We start from the raw sequence: 16,965 nt of genomic DNA on the forward strand, positions 1-16,965 counted from the left end.
ATAAGAATATAAGAACATACGAAAGGCCCTGCTGGATCAGGCCAAGGCCCATCAAGTCCAGCAGTCTGTTCACACAGTGGCCAACCAGGTGCCTCTAGGAAGCCACAAACAATGACGACTGCAGCAGCACCATCCTGCCTGTGTTCCACTGCACCCAAAATAATAGGCATGCTCCTCTGATACTAGAAAGAATAGCTTTTGCCACTCTTGGATTTGCCACTCTTTAGGTCACTGGTTCCCAACCGGGGGTCCGTGGACCCCCAGGGGTCCGCGAGAACTAAATTAAGGTCCGCGAAACAAAGTTTTAACCCATAATAAATTAATATTTTCAGTTAAAAGTTCTCTATTATAAAAATAGGTATTCAAATATTATTCTAAGTTTAATGTTTAACTAAGAGTTATGATTAAAGTTTATTTTCAAATTCTCGGAATTTTTATGTTGAACCTTGGGGCACCTGCACCGAAAAAAATGTCCTAGTGGTCCCTGGTCAAAAAAAGGTTGGGAACCACTGCTTTAGGTGCACCTTTTTTCCCATCCAAATTCTCACAACTTTGCAGGGGATGTTTTGCCTTGGATTTGCCGTTCTCTAGATGCACATTTCCCCCATCCGAATTCGCAAAACTCTGCATGGGGACATATTTTTGAGGATTTGGATGGGGGAAATGTGCATCTAAAGAGCGGCAAGTCCAAGGCAAAAACCTCCCAAGCATGAGTGGCCAGAATTTCAGTGTTGCAGCTTTTCCCCATAATACAGCAGTGAAAAACTGAAACTACAGCAGACTACTTCTTCATCTAGCTCAGTATTGTCTAAGAGAAGGGCCATGGCTCAGTGGTAGAACATTTGCTTTGCGTGTAGAAGGTTCAATCCCCAAAGGCTCCAGTTTTAAAAAAAATGATCAGGTAGCCGGTATGCTTCATAGACCTACCCTTGTCACTTCTGGGTAGCTCTAGGAGTTGTCAGGATCTCTGTGGGCAGAACTTCCTGTAAGTAGACGAGGACGTGTTTCTTTTTAGTTTTTCTCCCCTCAACAATACCCCCACCCACCCCCCGCTGCCAGTTTCCACTCATCAATCAGCTGAACATTGGCAAGCAAGGCCTCAATTGCCCGGAGGTCTCTAGACATAAGCAAGCAAATGGGAACCCTAGGTAGTGGGTGATGTCAAAGACCTCTCCCTAGGGAGCAGCTGCCAGTCAGAGTGAACAATACTGACTCTGATAGACCAATGGTCAGATTCGGTCTAAGGCAACTTTGTGTGCATCTAGCAACAAAGGCTCCCCCAAATCCCAGGTTTCATCCAGCACCTGTTGCCTGGAGATTCCACGGATCAAACATGAGACATTTTGCATGCAAACCACATTCTCTACCACTGAACCTCTCTTTATCCTCCACAGTACATACACTATAAGTAGGGTTGCTATGAACAACGACTGAAGAAGCTCCACTTCGCGAAACGACCACAGATCTAGAGGGGTCGTCTTGTTCCGTTCTCCATTTTGTTCCTTCCCAATTGGACGGCGTTCGCCTATTATCCGGGATACAAGGGACTTATTATTTTGAATTTCTTACCTCCTTTTCAATTGGCTTTACTTGGACTTGCTTCGAGGGTGACGTAACCCTCTCTCAAGGACATATTGTTTCCGGACTCGGGTGATGTTACAACCCTTTGGGGGAATTTTCATTTTGGTTTCTAAGTTATATTGACAGTTTGTTTATAAGTATTTCTTATTGTGTGATACCATGTTAGTCAGACAGTAAATTTGACGATATTTTTACGAGCCTCGTGCTGTTGTTTATACATTAACAACCTCCAGGTACTAGCTGGAGACCTCCTGCTATTATAACTGATCTCCAGCCAATAGAGATCAGTTCTCCTGGAGAAAATGGCTGCTTTGGCAATTGGACTCTAAGGCATTGAAGTCCCTCCCCTCCCCTCCCCAAACTCCGCCATTTTCGGGCTCCACTCCAAAAACCTCCCACCAGTGGCGAAGAGGGACCTGGGAACCCTAATTATAAGTGTAGGTGAACTGTGCATCGTAGGCGGGAAGCAGAGATTGGCCTGAACCAAGAAAAAGCCAAAGGGGAAAAAATTTCAAGAAGGGAAAAAAATTTCAAGAAGGGGATACACCTTGTTTATTTAAATTACCTCCTTCTCCCCAGAAAGAGGCCTTGAGCATCTTACAATAGAATTAAAACAAGCAATGATAAAACATAATACCAGTCACCTCTTCCAGCACCCCAACTGCCCTCAAAGGAGGTAAAAAGGGAAGATGCTTCCTTGACTTGTTCAATAAGTCCATTACACAGAACCAGAACCTCCTCAGCAAAGGCCAGAAACCACAAAAGTGGACTTCAGGGAGGTTCTGTGGTTCAGGTCCAGTTCTCTCTGTTTTTGAATCCTAGAAAGCAAAGCCGGGAGAAGACTACTCGAGGTTGTCTGGAGGGGAGATACACCAAGAAATATCTACTTCTGTCTTATTAAACAGGGGGTTAAAAAAATTATAGTCCGTTTGTCCTCTACAAAATGTCTCCAATTATTCTTTCCCTCTTAATGTAACTTTGCTCCATCCCTGATTTCATATGATTAGTACTTATGACATGCTCCAAAGTCAATACAGGCTATATACATTTAAATTATTCTCTTCCTGAAGGAGAACGTGTATGTATATTCGATTACTACAGCCAAAGTCCAAATGTGATTAAATTACGGTTGAGGTATGCTTAGAACTCCGATAAAGCCTGCCTGTTTCCATGAGAATAATTCATCTTAAAATGATATACTGCAGCAAGGCATGAATGCTAATATTTTTTTCTTCCCGTATTAATATTTTGACCAGGGCCTCCAGTGCCTGGGGAAAATATCGCCACTGAATACAGTAATATTTGGCTCAAGTTGTGTGAATTCCATTTTATAATTTATAGAGATTTTGCTGAGCTTTTTTGTTCATTGTTCACTCCCCAGCAACTGATATTCAGAGATCCACTGCTTTTGAAAATGGGGAATCCATTCCACTATCATGGCTAACAGCCATTGAAAGAATGGTACATAGATCTGCTAACCTTCAGAGGTTGGACTGTAGTGCCCAGATATAAGGGCTGGTATAAAACACTATGTACTCATTTGCACACACATAGAAGTTTTGGGGAAGTTGGCATCCAAAGGCCATGAGCCAACAAATCATACTCACTGCTTGGTACCGATTCTCACCGTAATGAGAGAGCCATCCTTGATTTAGTGCACAAAGACCTCTTATCTATCCTTAGGAATTTAGTTTCTATTCTCCTAGAAGAGATCAAGCACTTTCCTAAATCACACCTTTGGGCTACACTAATAGGCTATGCTAATTAACTACTAGTAGACACCTAGTGTGTATTGGTTCTTTTGTAATTCGAAATGTTTCCTTGTAAGGCAATGTACCTTCCTATGGTATAATGGATCTATCCCATGCTTTGTTCCTTTGTGAGTAACCCTGTGCCTTACCTGTGGTTAACTCACCCAGCTCTGTGTTTAGCTAAATAAAGAACTGTTTGCTTTTGAACTTAACCTCCTCCTTGCTGTCTGTTCATTGGACTCTATAAGACAGCCAGGCACTTCAGGACCACTCTGGGTTTTGCCAACTAAAATTGCTCCTCTGGGATTAAAAGCAGGCTCCCCCCAGTGAGATGTTTCTCCTCCATGGCTGGGGTCATCTTTACAGGGGTTGCATAGGACGGTAGGCCCTTAGCTACAGATCATTGGTGTCACAGACTTCATGAAGAATCTTTCCAACTGCCTTGAATGTCTATTTACATGGGGTTATTATGGAATGTGCAAAACAGCACCCATTCGTAGTATTTGGAAAACAACCCCAAAATATGTTTATTGGTAAACATAAAGACATTGAAAAATACCAGCAATTTAGAAAATAGCCTAGAAGATTCAAAATTCATTATATCTCATTCTGAATTGGGCCCTAGAATGTGGATCAAAAAATCCATACAATGGGGCCAAGCACAGATAGGAGGGATTTTTCTACGAAAGGCCCAGATTTACAGAAAAATCGGTAATCTTAAAATTGGAAGATTAATTTTTTTCAAATATCAGAAACAACATTGGTAGCTGTAAGAGATGGATGCCCACTGAGATATCACGAGAGTATGTTCTGAGATCTCCACAGTCATTTGGGGGGTTGCAAGGCAACCACAATATTCCACAATCTTCCAAACCTTGGTTTCTGTCAATCAAAAATGGGGGGAAAGGGACTAAAAAGGGTTCCCCCCCCATACCTTTTCAAGTGCCGACACTTTAAAAAGCACGGGGTGTGGGAGGGATGCAAGAGTGCCGCATTGCAAGCTTAATCAGGATTAGGCCCTCAGGGCTTTTTAAAATGGTGGTAGCATCCTTGTGTCAGCCATGAGGAAGCGGTCACATTTAGCTTGGCCCTATGTGATGTGTGAATCACTGTCTGGATTGCTTACACCTAACGAACTACTGACACCAACACGACAATCTCTGTAACAGGCAAAGCTGCCTACTGTATCGTGTACAATAGCAGAATATTTCTAATGTTGTCATTGTGTTCTCCCAATCTCCACTTGATCTTCTGTGCCTCCTCCCTCCCTTTCCTCTCTCTCTCTCTCATCCTTTTTATCATAATACTTATATTCCATTTGAGGCCTGACCTGAATGTGCCAGGAAATAGTATATGGGGAGACGGGAAGAAAGAGAGAGAGAGAGAAAATGGACTGACGGGGGTTTGTCTTGTACTTCGTTAATGCCATTCGCAGAACAATATTGCATGACGCTGTTATTTGTACAAGAACCAAAGTCATCTGGAGCTTTTTTCACAAAATACTTCTAGAAGAAACCACATTAGCTATCAAGGGGTGTCCCTTTGTCATCAGCAAAAGAGACTTCTACAAATAAAAACCCTAAAATATAGAAGAAGAAGAAGAAGAAGAAGAAGAAGAAGAAGAAGAAGAAGAAGAAGAAGAAGAAGAAGAAGAAGAAGAAGAGAGGAGGAGGAGGAGGAGGAGGAGGAGACGACGACAGTTTTTATATGCCGACTTTCTCTACCACTTAAGAAAGAATCAAACCAGCTTACATTCCCCTTCCCTTCCCCTTTCCACGACAGACACCCTGTGAGGAAGGTGGGACTGAGAGAGCTTTAAGAGAGCTGTGACTAGCCCAAGGTCACCCAGATGATTCATGTGGAGGAGTGGGGAAACCAACCTGGTTCACCAGATTAGCATCTGCCGCTCATGTGGAGGTGCAGGGAATCAAACCCGCCTCTCCAGATCAGAGTCCACCACTCCAAACCACCACTCTTAACCACTACCCCATGCTGGCTCTCAGAGGGCAGGAAGACCAAGGTGGCCTGCAAAATATGGAGTCCGCAGGGCAAATACGTCCAGATTAGTAAAGCCGTATTCCATAAAGGGATGAGAGGGAAGGAAACTCCCATTCCAGTCTCTCATCACATCCCTATATATCTGAAAGGGTTGCCAACTCCTGGTTGGGATATTGGAGGTGGATCCTGGGGAGGATGGAGTTTGGGGAGTGGGAGGAGCTCAGCGGGGATGTGATTCCAGACAGTCCACCTTCCAAAGCAGCCATTTTCTCTAGGGGAACTGACCTCTGTCATCAGCTGGAATTCTGGGAGAACTCCGGGCCCCATCTGGAGATTGGCAACCCTAATATCTAAAGTCCCATAGAGACACCCTTGATTGTGCAAGGGTGAGAAAGAGGGATTTGGTGGCCCTCCCACTTCATGGCTCGAGGGATTCTCCTTCCTGTCCCCAGCATCTTTCCACATCTTTCTACAGGGCCCTCATGGCAGGGTATGTCTGAAAAGCGCACAACCCAGCAGCCATGCGGAAGCTAACCATGGTGGGGTCTAGTCAACATCTGGATGGGAATCCTGTGTAGGCTTCAGCTCCATGACACGCGAGATATTAATAAATTAAAATAAATGTTCCAACACTGTGACAACCAACCTCCTTAAGGCACTTACAAACATTGTTTGCATTGTATTGTGGCTGAAAGCCTTCGTTGAGATGGTTAATCCATTCGTCAGAGGTTTTTTAAATATGGATTTTCCAATCAGCACAATGGCGAGGACTCTCCGTTGAGTCATTTATTACATTCATGCTCTGCTCCTCTTCCCCAGAAGCTTGGGTCCAAACTCGATGTGACATGCTCAGAATTCCCCCTATCCGTTTTTGGGGAAGGGAGAAGCAATCATCCGTATCTTTTTCCTTGTCTGGGAAGAACAGCAGATTGGGGAGGGGAGCAATTTTAAGTGGGGGGAAATGACAGGAGGGAAAGGGGTTAAATAGCTCCTCCTCCAGTTTCCGCTCAAACTGCATGATATGACTATAGAAAAGCTTATACAGGGTTCCCAGGAGGTCTCTGTGACAGACCTGCCTAGTTTCCACAGCAGAACTGAATCATATCACCTACCATTCTCTGGGCCCAGTTATGCCTAGTTTCAAAAATACAGGTTCAAGCCAACCAAAGCTAAGCTTCTTTAGGGCCCATCCATCTCACTGAGAGAGTTAAACATGGGCTCAGCTTGCACACTGAAGCCAAAGGAGCCTAAAAGTGCATAGCTGTGTCCCATACCTATGTCATCTTAGACTTCTTCTTTTTTGAATTTTTTTATTGGATTTTTAGGGTACAAAAAAAGAGGAGGGGATAGGGAGGGAAAAGTAAAAATAAACATATACTCTTGTGACAGTCCACCACATCTGATACTTGACACATTAACACATTGTACTTACAATCGCCTTCCCTTCCCCTCCCCACAACAGACACCCTGTGAGGTGGGTGGGGCTGAGAGAGTGTGACTCGCCCAAGTTTACCCAGCTGGCTTCACATGTAGGAGTGGGGAAACAAATCCAGTTCACATGAACACATGAACACATGAAACTGCCTTATACGGAAGAACATAAAAACATAAGAAAAGCCCTGCTGGATCAGACCAAGGCCCATCAAGTCCAGCAGTCTGCTCACACAGTGGCCAACCAGGTGCCTCTAGGAAGCCCCCAAACAAGAGGACTGCAGCAGCACCATCCTGCCTGTGATCCATCATGGCTTTTCTTAGATTCTTATGTAGCACACTACAATGCCGATCTGAATTGGACCCTTGCATGCCTGACAACTGAGTTCCCAGCACAGAATTTTGGGTGCACGTCTGACCCAACGTTCCAGTGGTGGCCACGGGACCATGATGCAATTTTTGTAATGTGAATTTGCTCTTAGGGAAGTTTGCCTTGGCCGAAGGACAAAAATGGATTCGCTACTGAAACAGCCAATCCTATGTATGGTCCCTTCTCTTTTCTCATAATGTGCAGATATACCAGGATGTGACATCATCATCATCTTCTGCGTTTCCCCCCCCCTCCCCTTGGTAGCCTAGAAAGCAGAACAGAGGAACCTGTTGCGTTGATATTCAAATCTGTGATTAAGAGGCAAGAAAGAGTTGTGTGCTTGCTGCTCAATAAATCTCTTGTCTAACACTGGAAACTTCTTATGCGCCCATTAGAACTGAGAAATATTGCATGTAGTTAAAAAACAACAACAAGCAAAACGCCAGCATCGTAAGTAGATTTTGCTACAGTTAAAAAGAACAACCAATAGATCATTGTTGATGGTTCTCTCTCTTCATGGGCAGCCTCTCATAATTATCAACACGCACAAAAATTATGTTCATTTTCTTTTTTTAGAAAAAAAATTACCTGTTTGTTTTTATTATTACCCATTTCATTTTGTTATTCCAGTCATCATTTTTTCCTATTGGTTTGATCTGGAAATACACTTCTGGCCGTAATTTCTTTTTAAACTTTCCATCCTTTGGATGAAATCCTTTATAGATATTGTAGTCCTTGATCCTGGGATACTGCTGGCCAGATTTCAGGCAGTGAGGAAGAAGAAATTATTTCATTTTAATGGCCTTGCTTTTCACTTGATTACAGAGAAAATACAGATTTTTTGCCTGTAATGTCTTTGCTTTCCTTCCAGTTTGGAGGAAAGTCTCCGGCATTGTGCCTCTCGATCAGAGAATCCTCCTTGATTCAGTTTTAGCAGATAGGATCAAGCGTCCCCTTTTTCTAGGCGGTTAACATCGTCTCTTGCAGAGGTTGGCACCCCAAGAAAGCAGAATGTGGGACAAAGTGGGTTGGAGAAGGGCAATTACCCCCCCCCCCAAGAAAGACAGGTGAAGATAGTCTGGCAACCTAGGCAAATAGGTATGCATTAGGCAAATGAAGAAATCTAGCAGAGTCACAGAGGAGGCAGAATGGGATGTTTGAAAGGCAGGGGCTGGGAGACACCTCCAAGAAGGCAAGCAGCATTCCTGAGCAGCACAGCTGGTACTTGGAAGCCCCCGGTATTCTCACCCACAGGCTCACTCGCCCAGTAGCAACTGCTGGCAACAAAGCAAGCTAAAGAGCCTGTAAATGCAGATGAGACAGTAGTCTGCGCAAAGGGAAATGGGGGCATGGCTACTGTCATAAAGGTAAAGGTAGTCCCTTGTGCAAGCACAGGGTCATTCCTGACCGGTGGGGTGATGTCAGGCCCCAAAGTTTACTAGGCAGACTATGTTTACGGGCTGGTTTGCCAGTGCCTTCCCCAGTCATCTACACTTTACTTTTCTCACAACCTGACTTCAATCCCGATGGAAGTTGGTTTCAGGTAGCCGGCTCAAGGTTGACTCAGCCTTCCATCCTTCTGAGGTGGGTAAAATGAGGACCCAGCTTGCTGAGGGTAAAGTACAGATCTGACTATTGTTTCCTGTATAGAATGACTTTAGCTCATTCTTGAGACGATACAACGGCAAGATTGTGTGCACAGAATGTCCACTCATCAATGCAGTCCTCTTCGGTGGAATGACTGGTGTAACTCTGCTGGTTGGACAACATCCCTGTTGCTCAGTATTTGTTGACCCACTCTGATCTCTTCCCTTAGCCTCAAACTGTGAGAACACTGGTGTGTGTGTGTGAGTGATTCCCTCGTGGATGACAAGCCTAAAGCACACTAGCAGTGCAATCCTAAAAGACCCTGGAGAGCCGCTGCCAGTCTGAGTAGACAATACTGTCTTTGTTGGACCAAAGGTCTGATTCAGTATAAGGCAGCTTCATGTGTGTGTTCATACTTCACCAGCAAAGCTTCTCCAATGCATGACAAGCTGGACCTTTTGGGGAGGGGCCATGGCTCAGTGGTAGTGCTTGGCATGCAGAAGGTCCCAGGTTCAATCCCCGGCATCTCCAGTTAAATGGACTAGGCAAGGAGGTGATGTGAAAGACCCCTGGCTGAGACCCTGGAGAGCCGCTGCCCGAGTAGACAATACTGACTTTGACGGATCAAGGGTCTGATTTAGTATAAGGCAGCTTCATGTCTTCATGTGATCAATCCATACCAAAGAAACAGGTAGAGTCCTGAGAAGGTACTGTAGCATTGCTGATCACAGGAGAGAAATGTTATTTTTGAAATCTTCCCCACATTTGAAACAAACATACATACAGCAGCCCTCCTGGTAAGATGACAACTCGCCTTTCTTCCTGATACACTGCCTTTCTATTGCAGAGAGGGTTCCCGCTCTCCCCCCGCCCCCGTGATCTGAAATGGTATGCTCCATTCCTACCACCTCCACCACCCCCTCCGCAGGACTGTACCAGCTGAAGAAATGGCCGGTATCTTCAAGCCTGCATCCTTACATGGTTTGGTTTCAGCAGTATGCAACCAATTTCAAATCCGGTTTCACTCCGTTATGAATCCGAGCTGCCAAAAAAGAGGGCTTGGAGCCAAGTGGCTCCAAGGGGAGGGGCCATGGCTCAGAGGCAGAGCCTCTGCTTGGCATGCAGAAGGTCCCAGGTTCAATCCCCGGCATCTCCAGTTAAAGGGACCAGGCAAGGAGGTGTTGTGGAAGACCTCCGCCTGAGACCCTGGAGAGCCGCTGCCAGTCTGAGTAGACAATACTGCCTTTGATGGACCAAGGGTCTGATTCAGTATAAAGCAGCTTCACGTGAGTGGCATCGGTTTAACCGGGCTGGGCCATGCCACGTCACAGAAAGAAATCGATTCCCAGGGGCAGCCAGAAGACTACAAAAGGCGACTCGCTCCTCCCCTGCTCTTCCTCAACCTCTTTGACCTTTCCAGGCATCGCAGGGGAGGGAGGCTGGCTACCGTATTCTTGAGAAAAGCAGCCCGCCTCATTTGCAAAAGCGACAGCAATTCAGAGACTAACGTTTGCATGGGGTGTGGGGGACATGGCTTTAAGTATGCATAAGAACATAAGAAAGGCCCTGCTGGATCAGACCAAGGTCCAGCAAGTCCAGCAGTCTGTTCACACAGTGGCCAACCAGGTGCCTCTAGGAAGCCCACAAACAAGATGACTGCAGCAGCATTTGTCCTGCCTGTGTCCCACAGCACCTAATATAATAGGCATACTCCTCTGATCCTGGAGATAATAGGTATGCATCATGACTAGTATCCATTTTGACTAGTAGCCATGGATAGCCCTCTCCTCCATGAACATGTCCACTCCCCTCTTACAGCCTTCCAAGATGGCAGCCGTCACCACCTCCTGGGGCAGGGAGTTCCACAATTGAACTATGCATTGTGTGAAGAAATACTTCCTTTTATCTGTTTTGAATCTTTCACCCTCCAGCTTCAGCAGATGACTCCGCGTTCTAGTATTATGAGAGACTCTTTAGTATTATGTCCCGAAACTCTCGTGTCCTCCCAACAGTTTACAGGTATGGGGGGCGGGGTAGAAGTCCCAGATGGTGATGGGAATCCAGTCCCGAAACCTAAATTGCAGGATCCCACCCGCTGCACGGTCTGACTTTAAACCCAGCTTAATCCGAATTGCCATGTCTGAATTGACACCAGGCTGCGGCTAAACCAGCGAGCAGTTTTTGCTGGGAGATCCTTCTTGGCAGACGACCGTTTTTCTTTTCTTTTAAACTCGAAGGCCCAGGGTTAATAGCTTTACAATGAGTTGTACTTCGCCCAGGCTCGGGCTTTGCAAAGCAGGTGAGCACTGGAACGGGTGTGGTTTAAAATCTCGATTATTCTAGGAGCATTGCTGAGAAGTGAACATTCTTTACTATAGAACTTGGAAGGAAATTCCTTGGGAATTGCCCTAATCTCCAAAATAGGCTAAACATAGAGACAATTGTGTGTCATTTAGGCCATTTATGCATGGAAGGTTTTGACTTGAATTTGCCACTCTATAGATGCACATTTTCCCATTCGAAATCTCAAAACTCTACGTAGTAGCTTATTTTTGAGTTTTAAGAATTTGGATGGGGAAGATGTGCATCTATAGAGTGGCAAATCCAAGGCAAAACCTTCCATGCATAAATAGCCTTAGTTACCCTGAGCATGATTACTCAAGAGGAAGTCCAGGTGAATTTAAAGGACTGCCTAAAGATAGGACTCATTTGATATCAGTGTGGGACGTACTTCCTAGGAGGGCTTTCACCCAGTGAAAGGAAGTCCGACCATCCATTTCTACCCTGCCCTTTCTTCAGGGTGGCATGCATGGGTTGTCCCACCCGCCTCCATTTTATCTTCACAACAACCCTGCGAGGTAGGCTGAGAGAGGGGCCCCAAGGTCAACAACTGCGCTGTAGGACTGAGTCAGAATTTGATTCCAGATCTTAGTCTTGACCACTCTGGCTCCTAAACAATCAAATACAGTTTAGGCAATTCAGCTATGAAGTCTGCAACAGGAATAAAACAACAGTCTTTAAAGAAAGAAAAAAGACACGTGTTTGTAGTTTTGTGATAACCCAAGTAGTTGTAGGAACGAGTGCCATTGTAGAAGAAGTTTTCCCTTATTTATCTATCTGTGAGAACCAGCCTGGTGTAGTGGTTAAGAGCAGTGGTTTGGAGCAGTGGACTCTGATCTGGAGAACCGGGTTTGATTCCCCACTCCTACACATGAGCGGGGGAGGCTAATCTGGTGAACTGGATTTGTTTCTCCACTCCTGCACCTGAAGCCAGCTGGGTGACCTTGGGTGAATCACAGTTCTTTCAGAGCTCTCTCAGCCCCACCTACCTCACAGGGTGTCTGTTGTGGGGAGGGGAAGAGACGGTGATTGTAAGCCGGTTTGATTCTCCCTTAAGTGGTACAGAAAGTCGGCATATAAAAACCAACTCTTCCTCTTCTTTGATCAAAAGGGGTCATTTACAGAAGGCCAGCCAACCTGGTCTACTCAGAACCCAACTCATGCCTACTCTAAAGACAACGTTCATAGGAGGGCAGGCTTAATGGATTAAGCCAGATCAGTCCTGGCTTCAACCCAATGCATACTTAGTTCAGAGTAGATCTCATTGGACTCATTGGGATAAATCCTAATCTATGTCTGTATCCCAACGTGGCCTGTTTGGGAAGGGAAACCGCAGCAGAGGAACTGGTGCTTCTGGCTTCGGCTACCTGAGCTCCATCCACAAAGCAGCTAAGCTCTCGGATGTCAACTATCTCTATCATGTTGCAACCCACCAGGGAGTTCAACCAGAGCACTCCTCCTTCAGATGTAAACACAGGTGAACTTGGAAATGCATTGCACCAGAATCAATTTGCTTCAAAGGGAATGGGTTAAGGATAGAAGCATTGGATTTTGAAGGCTCGCAGGGGAACCTGCCGATTCCAGTGGTTTTTCTTTCCAGAGTATGGCGGCCGGCCTGCTTTAGTCTTTCTAACTTCAGGGGGACTAGCAGTTTGACTAGTTAAGAAGCAGCTTTTTAGTATTGTTTGCTTGCAACTACCAAATTTGAAACACATCTTTTGAAATTTCGAAGGGCTGCCTTCTAGCGAGAGACAGCATCTCCTTGAATTCCGTAGCACTTACTCCTGAGCAAGGACCGCGCTAAACCTCTCACAGTTTTCCCACTGACTCTTCCTTCCATGTAAGCCGATCGGGCTGAGACCCTAGCCTTACAGCGATTATTTATTTACTTCAGTTGTATCCCACCTTTCTCTCGAACAGGGACCCAAAACGGCTTACATCCTCCTCTCCTCCATGTCACCCTCACAACAATCCTGCAAGGTAGGTTGGGTCGGCGGCATGCGATTGGCCCAAGGTCACCCAGAAAGCTCCCCTGGCACCAGCGGGGATTCGAACCCGGGGCTCTCTCAGATCATGCTCCGACGACTTTTAACTGCTGCGCCAAGCTGGCTCCCCTACAGGAAGAGCCCCGACTGGGGTTGCCAGGTCCCTCTTCTCCACCGGCGGGAGGTTTTTGGGGCTGAGCCTGAGGAGGGCAGGGTTTGGGGAGGGGAGGGACTTCAATGCCATAGAGTCCAATAGCCAAACCGGCCATTTTCTCCAGGGAAACTGATCTGAATTGGCTGGAGATCCGTTGTAATAACAGGAGATCTCCAGCTATTACCTGGAGGTTGGCAACCCTAGCGATGGCCCGGGCAGGCTGACGCGGGTCTACTCAGAAGTAAGGCCCACTTGATTCAAAGGGACTTCCTTCCCGGGAAAACATTGAGAGGATCGCACCCTCAGTTGGGTGGGCACACAACCCTTTTGCTTAGGATTGCCAGGTCCTCCTCCTCCACCGGCGGGAGGTTTTTGGGGCGGAGCCTGAGGAGGGTGAGGTTTGGGGGGGAGGGAATTCAACGCCATAGAGTCTAATGGCCAAAGCGGCCATTTCCTCCAGGTGAACTGGTCTCTATCAGCTGGAGATCAGTTGTAACAGCAGGAGATCTGCTAGCACCTGCAGGTTGGCAACCCTACTTTTGCTCTTGCAGATTGGGGCCCTCTGCTAAGATTGCCAGGTCCCTCTTCGCCATCGGTGGGAGGTTTTGGGGGCAGAGCCTGAGGAGGGCAGGGTTTGAGCACTTCAATGCCGTAGAGTCCAATGGCCAAAGCGGCCATTTTCTCCAGGGGAACTGATCTCCTTTGGCTGGTGATCAGCCGCAATAGCAGGAGATCTCCTGCTACTACCTGGAGGTTGGCAACCCTACCCTCTCCCCAAGTTTGCGCCGCAGCCCTGCGCCCGGCCAGCTCCTGTGTAGCCCCGGGCTTCAGGGAAGGAGGCAGTGGGTGGGGTGGCTTGATAGAGGTCTATAAAATTATGCATGGTTTGGAGAGAGTGGACAGGGAGAAGTTTTTTCTCCCTCTCCCATAATACTAGAACGTGGGGTCATCTGTTGAAACTGGAGGGTGACAGATTCAAAACAGGTGAAAGGAAGTATTTTTTCACACAACGCATAGTTAAAGTGTGCCCCAGGATGTGATGAATGGCTGTCAATTTGGAAGGCTTGAAGAGGGGAGTGGACATGTCCATGGAGGAGAGGGGGTATTCATGGCTATTAGTTAGAATGGATACTAGTCATGCTGCACACCTATTCTCTCTAGTATCAGAGGAGCATGCCTATTATTTTGGGTGCGGTGGAACACGGGCAGGACGGTGCTGCTGCAGTCGTCTTGCTTGGGGTGCTGCTGCAGTCGTCTTGCCTAGAGGCCCCTGGCTGGCCACTGGGTGGGCTTGATGGGCCTGGGTCTGCTCCAGCAGGGCCTTGCTTATGTTCTTAGGAGGGGAGGGGGCGGACCAGACACCCCCCAGCCAGCCAGACGGGCTCTTCCTGGAAAGGCGCTGCTCGGGTTCCTCCCCTGCCGATTGATGCGCGCACGGCCCTCCCTCCGCCGCTGCCGGCATTAATGCGCTTTTAATCTTCGCAGCATCCTCGGCATCGATCCGCCGCCCTGGACGCGTCGGCCTGAGCAAGAGACCCAAGCGGGGGGAGAGAGACGGGGATAAACAGAAACAAATAAGAGGGGGGGGAGGAGGAGGAGGGGAGAGAGGCAGATAGGGGGCGGGAAGGCTTTCTCCCCCCCACCCCATCTCTTGGTCCACATGCCAAGCTGCGCCTGCCTTTCTAGCCCTGGTGGGACTAGAAAGGACTGTTCACATAGGATTGTACATAGATTTGTGTGTTGTATGTCATTCACTGCACTTGATACACCTTGTTTTTTGTAAACTGGTGGTTGATTTAAAATATTGCCGAAGGCTTTCACGGTCAGAGTTCATCGGTTCTTGTAGGTTATCCGGGCTGGGTGACCGTGGTCTTGGTATTTTCTTTCCTGACGTTTCGCCCGCAGCTGTGGCAGGCATCTTCAGAGGAGTCACACTGAAGGGCGGTGTCTCTCAGTGTCAAGTGTGTAGGAAGAGTAATATATATAGTCAGAAAGGGGTTGGGTTGAGCTGAATCATTGTCCTGCAAAAAGTATCCAAGGTAATGTGCTAATCGTTGTCCTGTAAGTATCAAGATAATGTGCTAATGAGGGTGTGGTATGTTAATTGATTGATTGTGATTGATTGATTGAATATCATCAGCCTTTCCTGTACTTAGTTCCTTACCTGTGGTAGTAGTACAGAGCTGTTTATTTTGGTTGCTTAACCTCCAGGTACTAGCTGAAAATCTCCTGCTACTACAACCGATCTCCAGCTGACAAGAGATCAGATCCCCTGGAGAAAATGGCCGCTTTGGCCATTGGACTCTATGGCGGTGAAGTCCCTCCCCTCCCCAAACCCTGCCCTCCTCAGGCTCCGCCTCAAAAATCTCCCGCCGATGGCGAACAGGGACCCCCAGGCAATCAATCAAGCCTGCTTTCACAGGAAGGGGTCCATTGGTTGGTACTGTCTCCTTGGACTGGCACTAGGGTTGCTGACCTCCAGTTGGGGACAGGAGATTACAACTGATCTCCAGGTGATGGCTGCTATTACAACGGATCTCCAGCCGATAGAAATCCGTTCACCTGGAGAAAATGGCCACTTTGCCATTTGGACTCTATGGCGTTGAAGTCCTTCCCCTCCCCAAACCCCTCCCTTATCAGGCCCCGCCCAAAAAACCAGTGGCAAAGAGGGACCTGGCAACCGTAACTGGCAGTCGTTCTCCAGGGTCTCAGGCAGAGGTCCTTCACATCACCTAATGTGTGTGTGCCGTCAAATCACAGCCGATTTATGGCGACCTCAGCAATGGCTTTCAGGGGTGGTTTTGCCCTTGCCTTCCTCTGCAGGGCCTTCCTGGGTGGTCTCCCTTCCAAGTACCCACCCTGCTTAGCTTCTGAGATCTGATGAGATCAACGGGGTCCTCTGAAGTGGACCTGCTGGGGATTAAACCGGGGACCTTCTGCATGCCAAGCAGATGCTCTGCCAATGAGCCACAACCCCTCCTCAAGCAACTTTACAATGACTCAAGGCACAAACATTATGAGCCAGAAGGTAAGCACATTTCAGTCCCATAAGGAGCTCAGGGTGCCATGCATGAACACATGAAGATGCCTTATAATGAATCAGACCCTTGGTCCGTCAAAGTCAATATTGTCTACTCAGACCGGCAGTGGCTCTTCAAGGTATCAGGCAGGGGTCTTTCACATCACCTACTTGACTGGTTCCTTTAACTGGAGATGCTGGGGATTGAACCTGGGACCTTCTGCATGGTAAGCAGAGGCTCTACCACTGAGCCATGGCCCCTCCCACCGTCCTTTTCACCTCCATTTTACTCTCACAACAACAACTCTGTGAGGTATGTTGGGCTGAGAGGGAGTAACTGGCCCATGGTCATCCAGCAAACTTAATGGCAGAGCGGGGACTGGAATCTGGGTCTCCTAAACCATACACTCTAACTGCTACCCCATGCTTAAATGCTTCATACTTAAGTAGATGTTAGTCTCACTGTGTCCAAAGAAACTTGCATCAGACCAAGCAGCCGAAACACTCATTCATTTTTAAGGTGCCACAAAAATCCAGTTTATTTTGACTTCTAAAGAAGCAGAGAAGAAGGCCCTACCACTGAGCCCCCGCCTCTACCCAGGCTCTTCTGCAAAGTGAAAAGTCTCTGGAATAAGTGCATTTCTATACTGAATAGGTATGGACAGAAGAACCAACTGAAAAGTGTTTCCCCACCTCCCCCAACGTTATTTTGACATGCTCCATTATTATTTTTAACCACCTTTTGATAG

The sequence above is a fragment of the Euleptes europaea genome, chromosome 4 (genome assembly GCF_029931775.1).
Source record: "Euleptes europaea isolate rEulEur1 chromosome 4, rEulEur1.hap1, whole genome shotgun sequence".
NCBI classification, from domain to species: domain Eukaryota; kingdom Metazoa; phylum Chordata; class Lepidosauria; order Squamata; family Sphaerodactylidae; genus Euleptes; species Euleptes europaea.